Source organism: Papio anubis, chromosome 5, assembly GCF_008728515.1.
Source record: "Papio anubis isolate 15944 chromosome 5, Panubis1.0, whole genome shotgun sequence".
In the NCBI taxonomy this organism is placed as follows: Eukaryota; Metazoa; Chordata; class Mammalia; order Primates; family Cercopithecidae; genus Papio; species Papio anubis.
In genome coordinates, this window is record NC_044980.1 from 75,261,711 (window position 1) to 75,284,951 (window position 23,241).

At 40.6% G+C, this 23,241-nt stretch overlaps 2 long non-coding RNA genes across 4 annotated transcripts in view; one reads left to right on the forward strand and one right to left on the reverse strand.

Moving 5' to 3' along the window:
- LOC101008143 overlaps positions 1-23,034 on the forward strand; it is a 35,246-nt gene extending 12,212 nt beyond the window's left edge. For all 3 annotated transcript variants that reach the window (XR_001903518.3, XR_001903517.3, XR_001903520.3), the window contains 2 exons: positions 2,252-2,304; positions 22,048-23,034. This is a non-coding gene — a long non-coding RNA (uncharacterized LOC101008143). The remainder of the gene's footprint in view (positions 1-2,251; positions 2,305-22,047) is intronic.
- LOC108586337 lies at positions 4,533-5,548 on the reverse strand. The gene is made up of 3 exons (XR_001903523.3): positions 5,455-5,548; positions 4,919-4,988; positions 4,533-4,621 (listed from the first exon to the last, which is right to left on the reverse strand). It is a non-coding gene; the product is annotated as an uncharacterized LOC108586337 (long non-coding RNA).
- Positions 23,035-23,241: the final 207 nt, after the last annotated feature.

Sequence of the window (23,241 nt, forward strand, 5' to 3'; positions counted from 1 at the left end):
TTCATTTCTTTCATTGTCACTCTGGTCTTAACCTCAATTCCTTTTTTTTCCTAGGTTTTCATTCTGTCCTTGCTTTCTTAAATACCAGGGACAATTTCACTGGGCATACAGTGGAGGAAGGGAAACCGTAGACTGTTACTCATTCTCTCTCTGTCTCACTCTCTCTCTATCCCTTTTCTCTCTCTCTCTCTCTCTCTCTCTCTCTCTCTCTCTCTCTCTGTCTCTCTTTCTCTCTCTGAGTGTGAATGTTTGCCTGTCTTTGTGGAATTGGTCATGAACATTTCCAGCCATTGCTTCCAGTGCACAAAGGCTAAACTCACTTTGTCATTTGGTAATTTGTTTATCTGTCAGCATCTCTTACGCTGAAATGATGAGGCTTTGAGAGAGCTGTGGTTTCTCATCCAGGTGAGGTCTGAGAGCCTATGGTTCTATAAGGGCTAGAGAGTTTGAGAGGGGAGATGGATAATTCGTTCTCTGAGTCCCGGGAGCCCGCTGTTTCAGGGCTAGCACCACCAACATTTAGACGCGTGGGTGCAATTTGGTCATGGGTCTCTTGAGTTTAATTTTCATCTTCCTGTTGTGTGTCTCAGCATTTTTCTCTGCAATTGCATAGATTTTTGAGAGGCTGAGGACAGCTGCTTTGGCTTGGAGCTTCTGAGCCTGTTTGGCCTCCAAGACTTTAGCCATCAAGTTGTTATACAGCAGTGCTTCCTTTGTGTTGTCCCTTGGTGATGTGTTGGGGTTGGTGGCATTTATGAAAAGGATGTGGCCTTCAAGACTGCGTAATTCCAAACTTGCATAATTCAGACCATATCCTGAATTCAGTTTTACAGTTCATTTGGCCTGCTAGCCTTAAAATTCTTTGATCCTCAGAAAGAATTTAAATTTGAGGCACTTATATTACTTCACATTTTGAGTGTGAAGAGACTATATGAATTTTTCATATTACACTATTCCGAATTTGTGTAAAATATGGCCACGTTAGAATATTCTATTGGGGTTTGTGACTGTTAACTCTCACAATTCTGAAAAGTATAATGTAATTCATGGAGCGAAGTATCCTAAATCCTACGCATAGAAATGTGAGTCTAAGTCTTTTGTAAACGAGTGGGTAAGCTAACAAGACTTGGAAAGTATTTTGAGGTAAATGTTAGGGATATTATTAATATCTTTATATGGTGCAGCCTGAAATGCCTCAGTAACAAATTCACTTCATTGAATTCAATAAAGATTTATTTAGTACCTACGAAGGGCCAGCCCAGCAGAATAGTAGACATTGGAGCTACCACAAGGATCAGAATTAAGTCAGTGAATTGAACTCAAGGACCCAAGAATGGTAAACTCAAGCCAGCCATGTGTGACCTTTGACACTGCAGAATGTATTTATCTTATTCTCTTACCTGTTAAACTTATTCTTTCATGAGGAAACATATAGCACTGCCAACTGAAGTGAGGAGAAAAGTAAAAGTATTTAAGACATTTTTTGAGAATGTCCAACGGCAGAATGGAAAGTCTCTATGAATTTTTTTGTTCAAGTTTTAAGCATAACACTTTTAATTTTCACTGTTGAGGCTCCATGCCACTTCCTAGCTGTGTGTCTTTGAGCAAGTCATTTAACCTGATTGTGCCTTCATCTTCCCTTCTGTTAAAAATGAAGAAAATAAAAGTGACTATCATTAAGGGTTGTTTCAGGGATTGAGTTCATGTTTGTTAAACTCTCAGAACATCCTGACATATTCTCAATAAATGTTACACTACTTTCAATAAATAGTATCTTTAAAAAATGTCCTCATCTATTTTTTTATTTTTTTACTTTTTGGTTTTAGTGTGTATGGTATGCTTATGCAATGGGATCTTTATCTGTGTTATCGAAGTCTTTCAATGGCAGCTCAATTTTCATTGTCCGGAATGGCAGACATTCTGGTCATTGTCCAGAAAGTTTTAGAAGGTGGAATTTAATGTATTCTGAATACAGAACTCAATCCAGATATCAAATTGCCTTGGTGAGATTTACTTCTCTGGTTAAAGTATGATGCAGGTAAAGTTCCAATCCTGATTAATGCAGTTGTGGTCAAAGTTTAATTATATTTTGGAAATATAGTATTTAAGTGGCGTCTATCACTTAAATACTATGATAAATGCTGAGCCCCATGGTGGTATCGATGGACCTGAAAATATATGTTTTTTCAAGTGGTTTTACAAGTGAAAAAATGTAGCTAAAATGTTATTTCTCTATTCTATTTAAAATTAGGTTTCTTGGAAGAACGTTCATTTTCTGAAATAAACATCCTGTTGAGCCTGGTGGTATGTATAAATATGGATTCGCTAAATGTGGGTTTGCTTAAAAACAAGATATGCCCAATGAACTTTGCTTCCTTTTTTGATAGAGTGGGGAGACTGGTGGGGAGGGGAAATTCCACAGACAAAATGTGTCTGGATTTCAGGAAGACATTTGATAGAGCCTCTTATGACGTCCTTGTGGGAAAGATGAAGGTATACGAGCAGGGTGACAGTGAAGCTAGGAGGCTTTGTGGCCAGTTGGCAGGGATATGTGAAGGGCACTGAATTCCAGTGGGTGCCACTTGGGAGGGAGGCTTCAGGGCTGTCTGTGGACCTCACCTTTTTGGCCATCTTGACCTGAGGTTTGGATGATCTCAATAGTGGGGAAAAATTAAGAACTCAGAACAAATAAGAATATGAAATTTAAATTAAATAAATCCTTCATTTTAGTTCAGAACTTTAGTGTGCATTTGTGCTAGGGGAAGATCTTACTTTCCGTGGGAGAAAGGCCAAGGGTTTTTTGGTGGCTGTGGTCACCACACGAATGACCAATGTGATACAACTGCTGTAAGAATTAAAGATGCCTTTTAATTAGAAATGATTTCGGTAATAAGGAGGCAGTAGTCCCACTCTGCCCTGCTATAGTCAGACTACATTTAGGGTGTTGTTCACTGCTAGCTATCGCATTTCCATTTTGTGGGGAGAGCTGCTACACAGCTGGAGTGAACCTGGGTAGTGAAAGGCCTGGACAGCGACTTAATCAAGGAACACTTAGAGGACCTTGGGACATTTTAGTTAGAGAAGAGCAAACTGGGAAAGTGGACTAGTGACCTGATATCTGGTTTCAAATATTTAAAGGAAGGTCAAGTAGAACAGGGAGCAAACTGCTGCATCACTCCGGTACCAAATATGGGGTAACAGGAGTGATTTAAGCAATGAGAGCTGTTAGATAATAGAATGATTTGCTCATTGTTGGATGAATTTAAGGAGAGGGAACAAGAAGGCTATTTAGGAAAGTTGTGGACGCCATATATCCGGAGGGCTAAAAGCATGGGCTTGGGAGCCGAGCAGATTGATGCTTGAGCTCTGGCCTTGCTAGTGGCTGAGTGACCTTGGGCAATGCATTTAATATCTCCATGACTCAAGTTTCTCATCTATACAATGCAGAAAACAATAGCACCTTTCTCCTGAGGTGGTTGTGAGGATTTAAATGAAATAATTCATGTGAAATACTTATATTACCTGGCATTGAGTTAATAGTCAATAAATGACAGGTATTGCCATGACCAGTCCTGATGTGAGGGAGGGCTAAAATAGACACTCTCCTTCCCAAATCTTATATTTCATATTTCTGATCAATGTAAGGATTAAAAGGGACAAATGTATCTAGGTCATAGCCCTAGAGAGCCTTTAATTGCTTTTTTTCCCTTTGTTCTAGTCAGTGCTCCTTTCAACTTCTTGAGGGGTGCATCTTGGGGAAGAAGTGTCAATCTTCTTTTTCTCAAATACATGTAATTAAAACTAACGTGGCAGTGTACTTGAGAAGGTGCACTCCATTCTGGGGACCCAGGGAGTGTGCTTTTGCTCATGTTCTTGAGAAATGGTAATCATATTATGCAGAAAACCAGAAAAGGATATGCCTAAATTAAAATCGTGTCAGAGATTTTTATGCCTACCAATTTGGTATTGCTTCTATGTCTTGTATTAATATGAGTTGAATAAGTATTTAAATAATTGTGCAATTAAAAAGAATTATATTCATCGTTAGAGAAAAAAAGGCAAATGCAACAGAGGAGGCGTAACCGCACAGTATGTTTTTATCCAACTTCCTGGTCGAATCCTGCCACAGTGTGCTGACAGTACACCCACGCCACATTGTTTGAGAGAAAAAACCATTTCCAGGAGCCTAGCTTTTCTTCATCCTTTCCCACAGCCACCTCCTGCCTCTAAAGTGCTTGAAGACACAGTAGGAAGGCACCAGAGGGCATTCTCAGACCATCTATTGTCAAGGAAATACAGCTGGGAAGTACAAAACAATTCTCCACTTTGGCCAGTTTTGGATGAAGTAGTGGTTTCTAACACACACTCAGAAACACTTGGAGTCTGAAAGCTGCCATGCTAAATAAACTGCCATTCAACCTTGGGGTATCCGCAGAGGCATTTGACTGAGTGACCCCAGTTCACAGGACAATCAAGGTTGTCCTCAGAAGCTGGGCAGGCAACATGGGCAAGGAGAGAAACCTGCCTGAAAATCCAGAGATGTGGGGATCTTGGTTCCAGCATTAACTGCTTTTGTGACCTTCAGTAAATTACTTTGTGCTTCAGATCTTAGTTTTCCCATCTGTAAAAGGAAGACACGAAAGAATACATGAAGATCATTTTGAAGTCTAACTCTTGGTGGTGGAATTCCTTTCCTTTTTTACTCTCCCTCCCTTCCTTCCTTCCTGATGAAACTAAAGGAGAAACTTGGATACAGTAATACTGTGTTTGGAGTAGGTCTGCTCTGACCTTCTAGTGCTGAAGAGACAGTCTCTGAGGATTGGCAATGCACACTGCTCATTGCGAGTTGAAAGCTGAGCAGCCAGGCTTTGAGTGGCTTTCAAGTTTATTCAGGCTTTTCTGACTTGGGCATGTTTACCTTCATAGTTGGAACAGCCATGGGATGTATACAATCTAGCATCTTGGAACATGGACTCTACACAAGAATTCTGGAGAAAAAATATGACATTTCTAGTGTTAAACAGAGATATTATGGAACATAGGTTAAAATTTTGCATGCATTTTTACTGTGAAAAAAGACTTTAAAAATGTGGGGTCTGTAGTTGGATGCTTTGGGTTGTACTTTTGTATCTCCTAAGATTAGAATTATCTCTTTGTATTATTTGGAGTGTATTGGAGGGAAGTTTTAGGAAAGCTTGCCCCTTGGGGTACGTTTTGAATGTATCTCAGGCTGGGTTCCCTTGAAGCAGTGCCTGAGGCAAGCATTCAGCTGCATGCAATTCCCTAAGGGCATGGCATATTCTTTAGGGGGAAAAACCTGCTAATAAGTGAGAGAAGCAGGAGAGGAAAGGGCAAAGAGCTGTACAATGATGTCCTCTCAAGGAATGTGATCTGATTCATTGTGTGCGTGTGGGTGGGTTCTGATGAATAATTCATACCACAGAATTGACCCACCTCGAGGCACGGGGGCTGGAATTTTGTACACCCATATCAGTTGGTCATCATTTACGGATATCCATGGGTGAAGCCTGAAAGGCGACAGTCTTCAGTCAGGAGGCAATTCCCCAGAGAAAGGAACAGTTACAAGCTGTATGTAGCCATGGTGTGCTGGAGTCAGCTCAACCACAGCTCACAAGTGCTGACTGCACAGCACTTCCCAAATGCCCGTTCTGTGACTTCACCCTGACAGCTTGCAATCGGCCATGATGGAAGCATTACATCATGAAAATCAACAAAAGCTACAAATCCCAGGCCTTACACTCCTGCAGGCAGCCAGATGTTAAACGTTTATCAGCATGGCCCTGGCCAACCTTCTCTGCAGCGAGAGGCTGGTGTCCTAGCTGGTGAAGGGGATCGGAGGAGGGCACCAACAGCATCTACTACATTGGAGGTGCAAAGGATTTGCCCACAAATGATCTTCCCAACTAATTTGTAAGTTGGCAAAGCCATTCCTTTAGGGGTTGCCTTTCCTAGCCAGAAGAGATGTATACACTATTGAGAATCATAGAACCAAGAATCCACCACACTCCAGTCTAAACGACTGATTATGTTTTATAAGTGCAAGAGAAGAGCAGAGAGGAGGTGAGGAAAGAGTGCATCATCTGAATTACCTGCAGTAAGGGGCAAGAAAGGGCTCTGTTATATTGCCTAGGGACAGAATTTAAAATAGCTATGATGCTATAGTATTTTTTTGAAGATTTTTTTTCAGAATTTATTATTTAAAACGCTACACTTGACTGAGATGATTGATAGACTTTTTATTGTAAAATATTTATTAAGGACAATTTCAAATATACATAAAGTATATCTACAGCTAATGAAGAGTGTAATAAACCCTCACATACTCATCCCTCAGATTCAAAAATTATTAACATAGCCAATCTTGTTTCATTTATACCTCTACTCACTTCCTCGTGGGAGCATGGGAAGTTTTGGAGACTTAGTTAATTGAATAAAAGTTGATTGTGGCTAGAAAAAAGCCAGAGGCTGGGTGTGGTAGCTTACGCCTGTAATCCCTGGACTTTGGGAGGCCAAGGCAGACAGATCGCTTGAGCCCAGGAGTTTGAGACCAGCCTGGGCAACATGGTGAAACCCTGTCTTTACTAAAAATGCAAAAATTGGCCAGACACGTTGGCTCACACCTGTAATCCCAGCACTTTGGGAGGCCAAGGCGGGTGGATCATGAGGTCAGAAGTTCAAGACCAGCCTGGCCAATATGGTGAAACTCCGTCTCTACTAAAAACACAAAAATTAGCTTGGCGTGGTGGCACGTATATGTAGTCCCAGCTGCTCAGGAGGCTGAGGCAGGAGGAATCGCTTGAACCCGAGAGGTGGAGGTTGCAGTGAGCTGAGATCGTGCCACTGAACTCCAGCCTGGGCGACAGAGTGATACTCCGTCTCAAAAAACCAAACCAAACCAAATGAAAACCAAAATCAAACAAACAAATAAAAATGCAAAAATTAGCTGGGTGTGGTGGCGTGTGCCTGTAGTCCTAGCTACTTGGGAGGCAAAGGTAGGATGAACATGCTTGAGCTCGAGAGGTCGAGGCTGCAGTGAACCATGACTGTGCCACTGCACTCCTGCCTGTGTGATAGAGCAAGGCTCTGTCTCTCTCTCTTTCTCTGTCTGTCTGTCTCTCTCTCTCTCTCTCACACACACACACACCAAAAAAAAAAAAGAAAAAAAAAAGGCAGATTTGGGGAATTTACCAAGGATTATGGGAAAGGATTTGGCAGATGGAAGACACAGCAGCTAATGGACCACTTTCCCTAACCTATTAGGATTTACTAGGAATCATTAGAAGACACATGAAATGCATTACATGAGACCCGTATTCTGATTAACCTCACAATTTTTATCTCCAGCTCTTCCTAAAATGAAGAACCAGTGATGAAAAGAAGGGTTACAAAGTTCCTATAAAAGGAACTCAATACTTCTTCACTCCCTGAATACTTCTTTTTCTCCTGGGCTTTCTCTTTCTCTTAAAGTAGACAAGAGAAAAGTGTCAAGACAATTTCTGAGTACAAATTCTAAATGATATTCCATCCTAAAGCAAGGCATGTTGCCACCATAACAAGATAAGGATCTTAATTCTTATTTGATGGGCAAAGAAATGTTATTAGAAAACAGAAGCAAGCTTGGACGTTCTTGTGATAGGTTTACTGGACTTACAGTGATGGATTATGGCCTATATACAATATTCATTTTTTTTCTCTTTCCTTTCACAGTCTTTGTTGATTTGAGATAAGAGATGGCTTCTGACATTTTTCTAAGAAAACAGGTTTCCTTCTCTGCTTTCTGACCATTCTACTTTCCCTCTTACTGGTTGCAAGTCCAAAGATAACACACATGTGAGTGCTTGACAATCTGGAGTTGAAAGAAGTTGTTATGGGCCTCAGGAAGCACATGTTTGAATAATTAATTAATTTGTTTGAATTAATAAACTAGAGAAAGCTTGGTTCAGTCGTAATATATTTATCACTAGAACCTTCTACCAAGGATAGTTGGAAGTAGACAAATGACTTGAAAAATTAGACCACTGGGAGCTTCAGAAAACCAGTGCTGAGGGAAGAGTAGATACAACAGCAGAGAAGCAGCTCTGTCTAGATTATTGTCTAGCTAGTTTCTTTTTTTCTTTCTTTTGTTTTTTAGACAGAGTCTCACTCTGTCACCAGGCTGGAGTGCAGTGGCACGATCTCAGCTCACTGCAACCTCCACCTCCCAGGTTCAAGCAATTCTCCTACCTCAGCCTCCTGAGTAGCTGGGACTATAGGCGCGTGCCACCAAGCCCAGCTAATTTTTTTGTATTTTTAGTAGAGACGGGGTTTCGCCATGCTGACCAGGATGGTCTCAGTCTCTTGACCTCATGATCTGCCCACCTCGGCCTCCCAAAGTGCTGGGATTACAGGCATGAGCCACCCGCACCCAGCCTTGTCTAGCTAGTTTCTAATAAAGTGGCTGCAGCTACTTTATTGGAACTGCCCAAGAAAGAGCCTTGTCCTTTGTTCATGTGGGGAACCTCAGAAAGAAGCTCCCGAAGCTATAGACAAGTGCATGAGCTGTTTATTGACAGAGGGTTTTCACTTACCAGTTGCATGGAAGAGGTTGTTGACAGGTTGTGGATAAAAGGCAGAAAATAAAAGAAAGCATTCTTTCCTAAGGGATAGTTATGAGTGAAGATTGGAAAAGGCTGTGCAAGCATCGATTTCTACAACTCATCTCTTCTAGCTAGTAAATCTTGAAGATGAACATAAGTTTAAAACTGACCATAAGCTGGCTGAATTTCTGTTGAGGTTTTTCCACAGTTATTGGGAATCAGACTTAATTCTTTCAGTGGGTTTCTTGGCCTCTTTATTGGAACCCACTTTTCATTGTTTCTTTTTCACTGAAATGTCATGATGTGAAAGTAAAAGTGACTTGCAATCAAGGTACATGAATATTTCTGACTCCTATAAAACAAAAAATAGAATAGTATTGAATGTGAATGTATGTGTGTATATTAGCAGAAGCTGAATTTTATTTTTTAAAGTAGACTTTTTTTTTTAAAAGACTTTTTTAGAGCAGTTTTTGGTTCATAGCAAACTTGAGAGATATCCTATATATCCCTGCCCCACACATGCATAGCTTCTGTCATTATTAACATCCCCCATCAGAGTGGTACATTTCTTATAATTGATGAACCTACATTGATACACCATAACCACCCAAAGTCCATGTTTAGACTAAGGTTCACTTTGGGTGTTGTACAATCTATGAGTTTTGACAACTGTACAATGATATGTATGTGTAGTATCATATGGAATAGTTTCAGGATTTCATTTAAAAATACCTTAATTCTTATATAACTTTTATTCTCTCAGGCTGCCCCTAACTTGTCCCCAGACCAAGCATGGTAACTGCATGTTACAACATGCATGTAAGTTCATGTTATAAAAAGTGCAATTAGATCATGAACTTTTGTAAGAGAATATACTTGGTGAAATCGAGGGGAAAGAATTTTTTAAATGCAAAGTTGTTACCCAAAGCAACAAAAACCACTGGCAGAATGAAAATGTTAGTGTTCACTTAGCCTAAGTGGAGGGCTCCTTAAATTCAGGATCATTGTTGGGCATTGATTCTGAGTAGAAGCCAACAGACAATGGGTCTTCACTCTTTTATAAGAACCTCCTTTGAGCTCCTTCGGTACTTCTGTGACCCAAGTTCTTTCAAAAGGAGAAAACATAATCACCTGGGAGTAAGTTCCTATCAACCTGATTCATATTAGCTTGTCTTTCAGGTAGAACAAGCACCAATATCTTTACTTTTCCCCAGTGGTATAATAAATGGGATAATCTCAGGTAGCCTCCATGACCAAATCCTAAATCTTCTTTGACAGTAGATATGTGGCAATGGCTTTAATCACCCTAAAATGTTAACTGTGCAATGAGTTTATGATCTAAAGGCTGAGTGAAAGGAACCCAGATTTCTAATTATGCACCTAATTTGTTTCAACAGGGATAAAGGGGAAATAGAGGATTAAGATGAAATGAAAGATAGAAAAATGTAGATTAGGGAAGTGTTGGGGTATTAATTTCAAAAAGCGTATGGTTAAATACATGTGAAGTGCTACTGAATGTATATATCAGTTCTTTTGTCCATTGACAAGTGTATCAGTGGGATCCCCACATGGCACAGGGCAGCCTGTGAAGGAAGAGCCTTGGCTCTGAGGATCACAGAACCAGGCGGAAGCACACCTGGAACTAGAGCAGATGCATCCAGTGCCTACCCCATGGGGTTGCTGAGAGGACTAAAGGAGACAATATTGTGTGAAAAAAGTACTTTGTGAGCTACAAAGCTCTAGTTACATTCTAATTATTATTTTAATATAAGAATTGATACTTATTCCTAAAGATCTTGTGATAAGACTCACATGAATGAAGCAAACAACATATAATTAAATTTTAAATTGAATTATATAGATGGATGATTTCTTTCTTTCTTTCTTTCTTTTTTTTTTTTTTTTTGAGACGGAGTCTTGCTCTGTCACCCAGGCTAGAGTGCAGTGGTGTGAACTCAGCTCACTGCAAGATCTGCCTCCCGGGTTCACGCCATTCTCCTGCCTCAGCCTCCCGAGTAGCTGGGACTACAGGTGCCCACCACCATGCCCGGCTAATTTTTTGTATTTTTAGTAGAGACGGGGTTTCACCATGTTAGCTAGGATGGTCTCCATCTCCTGACCTCGTGATCCACCTGCCTTGGCCTCCCAGAGTGCTGGGATTAAAGGCCTGAGCCACCATGTCCATCCTAGATGGACGATTTCTACAGGAGATTAGGGATGAGAAAAATCCAGGTAAGCTGGAGTGCTTTGCAAATGCTCAATGGAAGAGAAGGGATTTGAGCTTGTCTTTGAAATGTGAATGGAATAAACCAGGAGAAGAAACCAGTGGGGTAAAGTGTTTCAGGCAGGGAGAACTTGAAGACAATCTAGGTAGAAATGGAGAAGGTGTGTTTTGGGACCTGTGAAGAAACAGGATTCATTCATTCATTCATTCATTCATTCATCCAACAATCCTTTATAGGCGCCAACTCAGTGTCAAGTGCTGGAGACACAAAGGCAAAAAACCAAGGTCTGTGCCCTCAGGGAGCTCAAGTCTGGTGCACACATGTTGAAAGTGCTGAACAGGACAGCCCGGGTGGGGTGCAGATCTCCAGGAAAGCTATTCAGTGAGGACAAGTGGACTTGTACTGTGTGATTATGGTTAAGGAACATGAGAGGAAACTTGTAGAGCCTGAAAAAACACCAAAGTGAAAATTAAGATTTAATTTTTACACTGTTATTAACATAAAATTAGGCACATTCATATTGTAATAAGTTTATTTGAACAGATAGCAATTCATGAATTGGGTAGCACCGGACTGTAAGCAGTTCAGGGTTCTCCTGAAGGTGTGAAAAGATAAACTTTTATAATGTGTTTTTGAAAACAAAACAAATAAAAGATGTCATTGGTTAAAGTGGAAAGTCTCTAGCTAGAGGTGAGTTGGCGGTTTCTGATTAGTTAAGCCTAAGTTTTGCTTGACTGTTTGCAGTGAGTTAAGTTTCTGTTTGCTTATATAACCCAATGTGCTGGAGCCATCTCAGCCTAATGGCTTCCCAATTAATTGTTTTAACATAGTCCAACTCCTGACTATCAGTGGGCCCTTGGATTTGTTGCCTAACTTTTCCCATCGTTGGTTTCTTTAAATGAGGGAGTCAGGGTAGATGGTATGAATAGTCTGTGTCTTTCCTTGGTGTATTGCTAATGTGAGGATTTGGGGTGCCCAGTATCAAGGGAAAAGGCGAAGGGTAAAGAATTAAGAGTATAAAGAAAGAAGTGCAGAGAATTGAGAAAAGCTTAGAAAACAGAAGAATGAGGAGAGCAAGGATCAGTGGGTAAAAGCCACAAAAAGATGATTCCAAAAAGAATAGGGAACACACTCAAATTAGACGACAAAGATGGGGGAGAAAGTGGGTCCCGTCAATAGTGGGTGGCAGCTGCCATGGAACGGGGGCTTGAATGCTTCTCTTCTACTTGATAACTGAATGATGTCGGGCAACTCACAGCCTCACCTGGTTGGTGTAAAGGTTTCCGAAGATAACACACCAAGAAGCACCTGGCACGTAGTAGGACTCAGCAAATACTCAAATACATTTCACCTAGGAAGATGTGATATATTTTAACTGTAAATACAAATAATTAATGGGGGTAAAACTAATTAGTGCATGAGTTTAATATAAGGGACTGTAAATAAAGCAGAACAAACGGAAGACTGGGTGGGGTAGTTGTGTGTGCTAAAAGGCCAATGTTTCAAGATACTAAGGGTTATTTATTGTTTTTCTTCATTCTCCAAGGCAGTGATATTTACTGATGAGGTAAAGCTAATAAGCATCTATTTGATTTTCCTGCCAGTAGCACCCTGACATTGCCCACCTGCTGTTTCCCCCTCTGAGGTCACTTAATTAAGGAGTATTTTTTATGTGACACCTCATTAGGTCCTCTAGGATGCCATGTGTGGGAAGCCATTCTGCAAGAGCTCTCATATACCCCACACGTGCTAGGGCTGCCTGGAAGAAACACTCCTAACCCAACAAGACCCTGCATTTAGCAGCCCTTTGAAGGCGAGGTCTGTGTGGCCACAGGCCTGGCTCTTGGTCCAAATAGCAGCTGCTGTGGTTGTCCTTTGGGTTGAGACATGACAGTCATGAAGAGGTGTGGGTTTGAGGGACAGCAGATCATAAAGCACTGTAGCCACAGCAATGGTTTGGTAATTTACGTCTGTGTGACTGAGCCAAGGGGCTGACAAAGGAAGAGATATTCTATTCTAGCATTTTATATAAGAGGGAACTAGAGATCTATAGATGTTACTACTTGTGGGCTGTGAAAAGCAGGGCTTTTTTTTTTTTTTTTTAATTTGAATTTTAATTGGATTGTTTTAGCTGAAACTGGAAGTCAGGAATTGAATCAACATCTCCAAACCTAGTTTAAGTAATACAAGAACCTATTCAACCTGGCTCTGTCTGGGAGGCTTGGACTTGAATTTTTTATTTTATTAACAACTTTATTCTCTGCTATTTGCCAAGCTTTGGTTCAGGCATTTTGCTGAGTTGAGAACTATGGAAATTTGTTGTAATTGGAGGGGAAAGAATCACATGTGGTTTCTTCCAAACCTTTTTCCAATTCTTTTTTTTTTTTGTTCCGAATTCCATGGGAAAATTACTCAGAACGGTTATTTTCTCCTTTAATGATGCAACAATGCTTGGTTTGATTTGCCTGTTTTCATTTTCTAGCTGCATTATAATTACATTTTCCCATATGACTTATTTTTTTCTTCCAAATTAGTAGATATAAAATTCTGATGGTTCTTTAGGGAGCTAATCTTTTTTCCTTTGTGTGGGAATAGATGATGCTGGACAGTCAGGCCCCTGCCTGCCTGCTTAGTGGCAATCCATCACCCCAGTCCTTTTAATTAGCAGTTGCAGGTGAATCACTAATTGGACCCATATTTGCATACATAAGCCAGAGATTTGCAGGTTTACAGTTATAAATCTTAGTCACACAGGCAGGGCAGAAATGTTAGCATTCATTCCTCATCCCTTATAATTGCCTCATCAGCTCTTTACAATGGATTTTCCTATCTTGGTATTTGTAAGTTGGTGAAAAATGACTTGCTTTATTAATTTGTTAGAAAAAAGGTGTTTTCTGAAGAAGAAAGGAGTAAGAAAAAACAAAGAAAAAGCATTTAAACAGGGCTCCTTTAGGCAGCAGCAGGGAGACATGGTACTTGAAAAATAACAGCTGGTTTAATTTTTTTATTGCTTTGAGGTTTGTGTGTGTGTGTGTGTGTGTGTGTGTGTGTGTGTGTGTGTGACATTAGCATGGTGAGCAGTAGCAAAGAGAAGGCTCTTAAGGAGTTTATACTTTTCTGAGGCAGTGAAGGCTTCCTTACCTTGAGCCTACATTGACTCTGACCTTCAGGAGCCTGAGGAAAATCCAGGCTTAATGTTGGATTTAATCAAAGCGTCAGTCTATTTTCAGAACTCATGTTAATGGAGTGGTCCTGGCACATGATCAGAGACGATGCTGTGGGCCTTCAGGTGGCTACTTTGCTGAGCAAGGTTTATGATCCTCAATCTGTCTAGAGGCAGGGAAGCTCCCAGCTTCTGGTAGTTTCTAAGAACATCCCAACTGGTCATTCAGTTAAGGACATTTCAACCATAAATACTTTTTGCCAAGGAACTGCATGTGTCGAGGGCTAGACTTCTCATGATACAAAACCTACATTAATACCAAGTCCTCAGTCTGCCACGTGGCAGGATGAAAGCGCAAAGGCGACTGGTGTGACGAATGTATTGGCTTAATTAAAGAGAAGGCTCTAAGTTATGTATTTAGCTTCATAGAAGAGAGAATATCACTATTATTTTTAAGGCCATGATCATGGGCCACAGGGTTTTTGGATCAATCCAGGGTGGAGAACTATCAAGTAGGTATGGGCAGTCATTACAGGCCTGTCTGGCTTAAGTTCCCCTCAGCATACTTTGTTATACCAGGCCCCAAAAGCCCACTCTTCCTTGCACATAAGTCAGCTAAAGTGGCTTATATTTTTATTTCAGATGATTATAGTTCTCCAATTGGACCTTGGGTGACACTGCCTCTGCTTCTCTCCTTGCTGACTTCAGGGCTCACTGGTGGCTGCACTGATTTTATTTCTCAGTCTTAGAGACTGCCTCCTTTGATATGGCATGATGTCACTTTTCTCATCATTATGTAGGTAATAATGTTTTCCTTCTCCCAGTCAAGTTGATTTTGCACTGCATATTCCAATTTATCTCTCCTCTCCCTTCCTAAAGAAGTGGAGTTCTTGCTTGCTGGGGATGGAGACAGGGGAAGCAGAGGGAAAGGAGAAAATTTGCATTGTGTATCAGCTTTTGTTGCGATATACCGTGTAACAGACACCACTAGATCTCAGCATCTTACATAGCCAGACATTGATTTTTCATTCATAGGTTTGTGGTCAGCTTTGGTGACTTCATTTCAGGCTCTGGGTCAAGTTCATGTCTGTTCTATGTGTCTACTTGGAACTTTTTCTTCTTATGGCAGAGAGCAGATAGAAGTGCGCACAGGAGACCAAGTCAAACTATACAAGCACATTTAAAGTGTCTGCTTGGTTGTGGGATACATTACATCTGTTCTCATTCTTCTGGTCAAAGCAAGTCACATGATCAAGGCCAATATTAATGGGATAGGGAAGTATATTCTTCCCACAGAGGAATGGTCAGAAAGGAGTGAGTGTATCAATAATACCACCTACTCTTTATGGCTGTGTTTCAATAGAGAGATTTGAAAAATTTAGCTATTATCAGTCTCTGGGAGTAGTTCTGGGCCCTAAAGAATTGGGAAAGAGAAAAAATAAGGTTTATAATTTGTTGTTGCTATTATAAATGGGGTCATATTAGCCTGTTTTCATGCTGCTGATAAAGACATACCTGAGACTGGGCAATTTACAAAAAGAAAGAGGTTTATTGAACTTACTGTTCCATGTGGCTAGGGAGACCTCACAATCATTGTGGAAGGTGAAAGGCACATCTCACATGGTGGCAGACAAGAAAAGAGAGTTTGTGCAGGGAAATTCCCTTTTCTAAAACCATTAGATCTTGTGAGACTTATTCGTTATCATGAGAACAGCACAGGAAAGACCTGCCCTCATGATTCAATGACCTCCCACTGGGTCCCTCCCATAACACGTGGGAAGTCAAGATGAGATTCGGCTGGGGTCACAGCCAAACCATATCATTCCACTCCTGGCACCTCCCAGATATGGTGTTCTCACATTTCAAAACCCAATCATGCCTTCCCAACAGTCCCCCAAAGTCTTAACTCATCTCAGCATTAACTCAGAAGTTCACAGTCTGAAGTCTCATCTGAGACAAGGCAAGTCCCTTCCACCTATGAGCCAGTAAAAATCAAAATCAAGTTAGTTTCTTCTGAGATACAATGGGGGTACAGGCATTGGGTAAATACAGCTGTTCCAAATGGGAGAAATTGGCCAAAACAAAGGGGCTAGAGGCCCCATGCAAGTCTGAAATCCAGAAGGGCAAAATGATCTCCTTTGACTCCAGGTCTCACATCCAGGTCACACTGATGCAAGAGGTGGGTTCCCATGGTCTTGGACAGCTCTGCCTGTGCCTTTGTAAGGTACAGCCTCCCTCCTGGCTGCTTTCATGGGCTGGTGTTGAGTGTCTGCGGCTTTCCCAGGCACACAGTGTAAGCTGTTGGTGGATCTACCATTCTGGGGTCTGGAGGATGGTGGCCCTCTTCTCACAGCTCCACTAGGCAGTGCTCCAGTGGGGAATCAGTGTGGGGGCTCCAACCCCACATTTCCCTTCCACACTGCCCTAGCAGAGGTTCTCCATGAAGGCCCTGCCCCTGCAGCAAACTTCTGCCTGAGCATCCAGGCATTTCCATACATCTTCTGAAATCTAGGTGGAGGTTCTTAAACCCCAATTCTTGACTTCTGCACACTGGCAGGCTCAACACCACATGGAAGCTGCCAAGGCTTGAGGCTGGCACCCTCTGAAGCCATGGCCCAAGCGCTGCATTGGCCACTTTCAGCCATGCCTGGAGTGGCTGGGACACAGGGCACCAAGTCCCTAGGCTGCACACAGCACAGGGACCCTGGGCCCGGGTCACGAAACCACTTTTTCCTCGTAGGCCTCCAGGCTTGTGATAGGAGAGGCTGACATGAAGACCTCTGACATGGCTTGGAGACGTTTTCCCCATTTTCTTGGGGATTAACATTTGGCTTCTCGTTACTTATGCAAATTTCTGTAGCTGGCTTGAATTTATCCTCAGAAAATGGGATTTTCTTTTCTATTGCATTGTCAGGCTGCAAATTTTCCAAGCTTTTATGCTCTACTTCCCTTATAAAACCGAATGCCTCTAACATACTCAAGTCACCTCTTGAATGCTTTGATGCTTAGAAATTTCTTCTGCCAGATACCCTAAATCATCTCTCTCAAGTTCAAACTTCCACAGATTTCTAGGACAGGGGCAAAATGCTGCTAGTCTCTTTGTTAAAACATAACAAGCATCACCTTTGCTCCAGTTCCTAATAATTTCCTCATGTCTATCTGAGACCACCTCAGCCTGGATTTCATTGTCCATATCATTATCAGCATTTTGGTCAAAGCTATTCAACAAGTCTCTAAGGAGTTCCAAACTTTCCCACATTTTCCTATCTTCTCCTGAGCCCTCCAAACTGTTGTAACTGCTACTTGCTACCCAGTTCCAAAATTGCTTCCACATTTTTGGGTATCTTTTTAGCAGTGCCCCACTCTACTGGTACCAATTTACTTTATTAGTCTGTTTTCATGCTGCTGATAAAGACATACCTGAGTCTGGGTAATTTACAAAAAGATAGAGGTTTATTGGACTTACAGTTTCACATGGCTGGGGAGACTTCACAGTCATGGTGGAAGGTGAAAGGCATGTCTCACGTGGCGGCAGACAAAAAAAGAGAGGTTTTGCAGGGAAATTCCCCTTTTCAAAACTACCAAATCTTGTGAGACTTATTCACTATCATGAGAACAGCACAGGAAAGACCTGCCCCTGTGATTAAATTACCTCCCACTAGGTCCCTCCCATCACACAGGAATTCAAGATGAGATTTGGATGGGGACCCAGCCAAACCATATCAGGGGTCTTTCAGAAATGCAAGTAAATTATTTGAGTGACTTTTAAAGTTATTTTTGGTTTCTGGACTTTCTTTTCCTGAATGTAATATTACTCTAAAATTGGACTACATGGATCCCTTGGCTTTTATTGGTTATACACATACTGATTAAAATTTGGTGCCAGACTTGTGAAGAGTTTGAAGTAAATTATTACTGCTACTCATTTGTTTGCAAATGTTCTCACTCATCTGGTAAGCCTACGTTGTTTGCTATCATGCCTATTTACTCCTTGGAAAAGGGTGTGTGATCTTTATTGGCATATCAGTTTGGATGTCTCTGTGGAGTTCTGCACAGCAGACCATTGGCAAGGTTCTGGTTTATCATAAGCTTTATTTATCACACAAGAAATGCACAACTCTATGGACATATTGGATATATGTGCTATCCAAGGTTCTTTTAAAATCAATGCTATTTGACAGTTTTTCCCAAAAATGATTAACCAACTTGAATCAAGAATTTCCCAATTACATTTAATTTCAAATATTCAAAATATCAAAATATTACCTTTCTGTATATTTTTCAATTTGAAATTACCTTGTATTGAAGAACTGGTTAACACTGCCTACAAATGAATTTCTGCTACACTAAGTGTGAATAACAGCTGACTCTGAATTGGGCTAATTGTGAACTAATTCAAATTGCTATTTCACTGTGGGGGTTGAGGGCAGGTGAAACTTGTCTTTTCCTCCTCAGCAAATTCTTTTTATAAGAACAGTGATACTTTGGACATGATGTTTATTTCCCATGAAGAACCCACATTACTTGATACGTAGATTTGTTTTTTCCATCAAACAGTCTCTGTTTCAAATTAAAACAGCTTCTTTATTCTTTTATAGTTATTTAGTAAAATGATGAAGTGTAAATAAATTTTCGTGAGTCATTTAGATCTAATAGTCAAAATAGTAGGTTTTGGACTCATAAAAACCTGGGTTCCTTCCCAAATCTACTCCTTTGATATGACATTCTTGGTAAATTTACTTCATGTCTCTGTGCTCAGTTTCTTCCTCTGCAAAATGTGGTTAATAATAGTAACTAATGTTAGGTGTGGTGGCTTACACCTGTAATCCCAGCTTTTTGGGTGGCCTAGGCAGGAGGATCGCTTTAGCCCAGGAGTTAAAGACCAGCTGGGCAACCTAGTGAGACCTCATCTCTACAAAAATTTTAAAAAACTTAGCTGGGCATGGCAGTGTGTGCCTGTAGTCCTAGCTGCTCCAGAGGCTGAGGAGTGGGTATTGTTCGAGCCAGGAGTTCAAGGCTGTAGTGAGCTATGATTGCACCACTGCACTTTAGCCTGGGCCACAGAGTGAAATTAAAAAAAAAAAAAATTATCCAGCAAGGTTTGTTGTGTGGACTAAGTGAGGTTATTGCAAATTACTTAGCATAATGTTTTGCTCATAGTAAATAATAAATATTAGCTATTAATATTATTTGTAACAGTGTTATTAGTGTAATGGATAACGCATGGATATGTGAACCTTAGAGACAAACATATAAATCATTTAGGGGTAAAACTGGCCTGGAGTTTCAAATATGCCTTTCTTTTTGTAAGAAAAAGAAGAATTTTTTTTGAAAAATCAACACTGAGAAATGCCAGTTGTAATTCGTTAACTGACCATTCTATGTCAAATAATTTTTTTGGTAGTACAAAATTTTAACTTTTTAATCTTTGCTGAAGTTATCTGGAAACTATCTGGGACTTTTGAAGATATGGGAATTGCAAAAACTCTTTGTGCTTATTCATGTCTTATCTGTTTACTTTTATTCTGCACTCATTCCTATCATTGAAATCAGTGGTTCTCAGCCCTGAAAGTCTTTTATTTTAATGTTTTTATTTTATTGTAAATTGACAATTTATAATTGAATATGGATGTACTGTAGAATCACCTGAGAAGCTTTTGAAAATTCTGATGCCTGAGCCCCATTTCTGAATATTCTCATTTGATTTTATGTTGTTGAGAATCTCTGGACTAGATCTCATTTTTGGAATCTCTCAACCACTTTCTTCTCTCTTCTCTTCACTATATGATCAAAGTATCGCCTTCTCTACAAAGCCATCCTTTTCAGCTAGGAGGACCAAGGTTACATTGCAATTCCAACTCCCAAATCTCAGTGGATGTAAAGGAACAAATAGCAATGCATGTCCATCCCACAGGATTGGAGGGGTTCTACTCCCTGACACCTTCACTCCATATGTCACTGTCACATTTGCTTAAGGTATTTGGGTCAGAATTGGCCACTGGCCACACCTAACTTCAAGGAGAGCGAATATGCCAGTGTCTCATGTTCCCAGAAGGACAAACCAAAACGTCTGTGAGCTACCACATGTGATGACACCGTGTCACACTTTGCTCCCCTCTTTTGAATTCCTGCTGCACTCATCTGTACCATATCAAGATCGGTCACTTCATTGTATGCTATTTTGAATTTTAGATCTATTTTGAATTGTCCAAGGACAAGACTTTGGAAATCATGTGGTCTAACTTCCTAGCTGACTTTGGTCCTTAAAACGAAGAAGGATTCCAGTTTGTTTATTTTTAAACAAAATAATTAAAACAACAAATGTTGTCAACTCATTTTTTTTTTTTCCTCAGTGAAAGACAAAACAAACTCATAGTTGGAATGGAGAGCTACTGGGAGGAAATGCATTTCTGCCTCTAGCTGTTTCAGAGTGCATTCCTTATTTAGATGGGGCCTTATGTGTCATAGCACATTTCTGAAATGGTTACCTGTTTCTATTTGGTCTTGTGCCTACTTGTACTTTAGTGACATTAATGGCTATGAAGGAAGTAAGACTTTTGGAGAAAATGATATTCTAGTCATTCCAAAGTTTTATTGAATACAATTTTTTTTTTTTTTTTTGGCCATGAAATAGCCTTAGGAGATCTGCTGGCTAATAAACCAGACTTGATAATCACATCATGTGTATGGCAGAAATTATGCTTATTCCCCAGTGAAATAAGATTTCTCAGGTCTCAGTGGAGGCAGATGAATTTATCATTCTGAAACAGCAGGGTGGGTCATAGCCTGGGTGGCAAGCTTTGTAAATATTAATGGAGATTCCAAATTCCACTGTGTCTGCAGTAATTTAGAAGCAGTGTTAGCAGCGGAGGGTCAAGGGCGAAAAAATGACAACAAAAAAATTATGTGGGTGGGATTTGGATCTCTTTACTGTAAGAAAAATTCTTCTTTTTTGGAAAATTCTTTTTGTCTCTTCAGTGTCTGTGGCCATCTGAGAATGTCTACATGATGCCAGACCATACTTTACTCTGAATATCCACCGATAAGGTTATTTGACCTCTTTCTCTCTAATTTCACAGTGTCAGTCTTTGAGCTGAATAATTTCAAACAGATTTGACTCCCAAGAGACCTTTTTCTTTGTGGAGCAAACCATGAAGAAACACTTGAATAGTGGGTGAAATGACGAATACTCTAAACCTCACAAACTATTAGGAATCAATTTCCCAAACATCATACCTAATTATTCTCCCCCCCCCCTTTCAATTCAGGAATCTCAAGGTTAAGGAAAAGCAGCTGAAAAAACAGTATTCTTGGTTGGGTTCATGTAATGCCCATTTTTCGTTTTTTATAACTGTAGGATAGAAAGGAGAGAAATTTCTAAAATCTGCCTCTTTAATTGCCAAAAAAGAACACTCAGAGAAAGAAAAGTTTGTGCTATTATGCAGAGATGATAGTGTTGGCGGGAATCGTAGAAACTCCTCTTGTTTAGTGGTTCTCAAAATGTGATCCTCAAGGGGACACCAGGGGTTTTCTGAGTTGGGAGGGACAGAAGAAGGAAGGGCAGGTGATTCAGCTAATGTGGTGGCCCCATGGCCAGGAGGGAGAAGTGGATTCCACAGAGGCTTCAGTAGAAGGCAGAGAACTTGCAGGTGATGCGAAGATGTGTTTGTGCATAATCACACCGGGTATGTCCGTGCTGTCCTAGTATTTGTGCCTGTGGAGGTGCAGAGGCAGCAGATGATGGTGAATGGAGGGCACTTGGAATCAGAAGGCAGGAATAGGTAGTTTCAGTGCTCAGTGGGGTGGGTCATCTTTGGACCTTTTCAACAGGTCCAAGATGTATAGAACAAATAGTTTAAGAATTATGCATCAGTCTAGGCCTTGTTCTGCATGTAAAGTTATTCAAGACAGTCATCTGAGATAATCTGAAGACCAAGAATAGGTTCCACATCCACACTTTGTAGCAAGTTTAATGGTTGAGCCCCTTTAGAGTCAAAATTTGTATATGTCATATCTATCATGTAATTCCTGCTGAAGTCTAAGACTCCATTTCTTTTGTTAGGTACATTGAAGATGGAGAACAACTGATGTCAAGACACGTTTTGGTTGGAAGGGATAGAAGTCCAACTCCAACAGGCTTGCCAGGGATGGAACCTGCTGGCAAACATAACCAAACTGTGGGAAGGGCAGGGTATGGTTAACCTCAGGTTTCTGGAAGCAGAGTGTACAGTGCTGTGCCATCCCTCTTCTCTCTGCTTCTCTCTGCGTATTGGCCCTATCCTCTCAGCGGGGCCCATGAGCAGCAAACAGCAGCCACAGGAAGCTCCAGTGTCAGTGCCTCCCACCGCTTTCCTGAGAAGCAGCAGCCCCTTCGTTAGCTCTGTATCAAAGACATCGACGGGCAGGACTTTGTGTGACCCAGTTTGGGTCACATGTCTTTATTTGGGAGGAAATGGATACAATGATGGCAGCCCTCATGGAACCTCATGTGTAGAAGGCCAAATTTCCTCTCTCTAAAAGTGAAATGTCACTGTCCATTCAACTGATGAAAATCTTCCTTTTCAACAGGAAAACTACCATGATGTTATCTGTTGGGTTTCAGCTTCTTACAGCAGTCATCTTAAGAATTAAACTGGTATGGATAATCTGATTATGAACTCCTTGAGGGCAGGGACCATATTATATAATACTTCTGTGTCCTCTGCTATTTCTTAGCAGAATTTTGAAAATGTGCCAAGTGTTGACGTGGTTTGATCACTTGTGAGAATGGAGGAACCCATAATGTTAATAATTAATGATGGTTGTTGGAGTTACTTACCCAAAACCTTATGAACTTAGCCTTCCCTAGCAGATTTAGTTTCATAATTTGTTCAGTATAAGCAAACACTAAAAAGGGATAGGGGAAAGTTATGAGTTGAATAGTTGGGGAAAAGGTCGTTTTCAGTTTTATTTATGTCTTAGGGCTTGACATTTTTTGTTTGCCTTGGAGGGGGTGCTTTTAAAAATTCCTTTTTTGAAAACAGTAAAATCTTAGATTTTGGATAACAGATATTTCTGCACTATATACCTCACTTGAGATTTTCCAGGTAACATTTAAAAGTGCCTTTTATAGTTTTTCATACCATATTGTAGGGAAGGCCAGGGTCATTTTTAAAACTTAACTATGCTCAATACCTCCTCACCACTATAAAGTAAGGTCGAATGTTGGTTAAAGCAAAGCTGTCTGGAATCACCCTGTCAAAAGTACTGATTTATA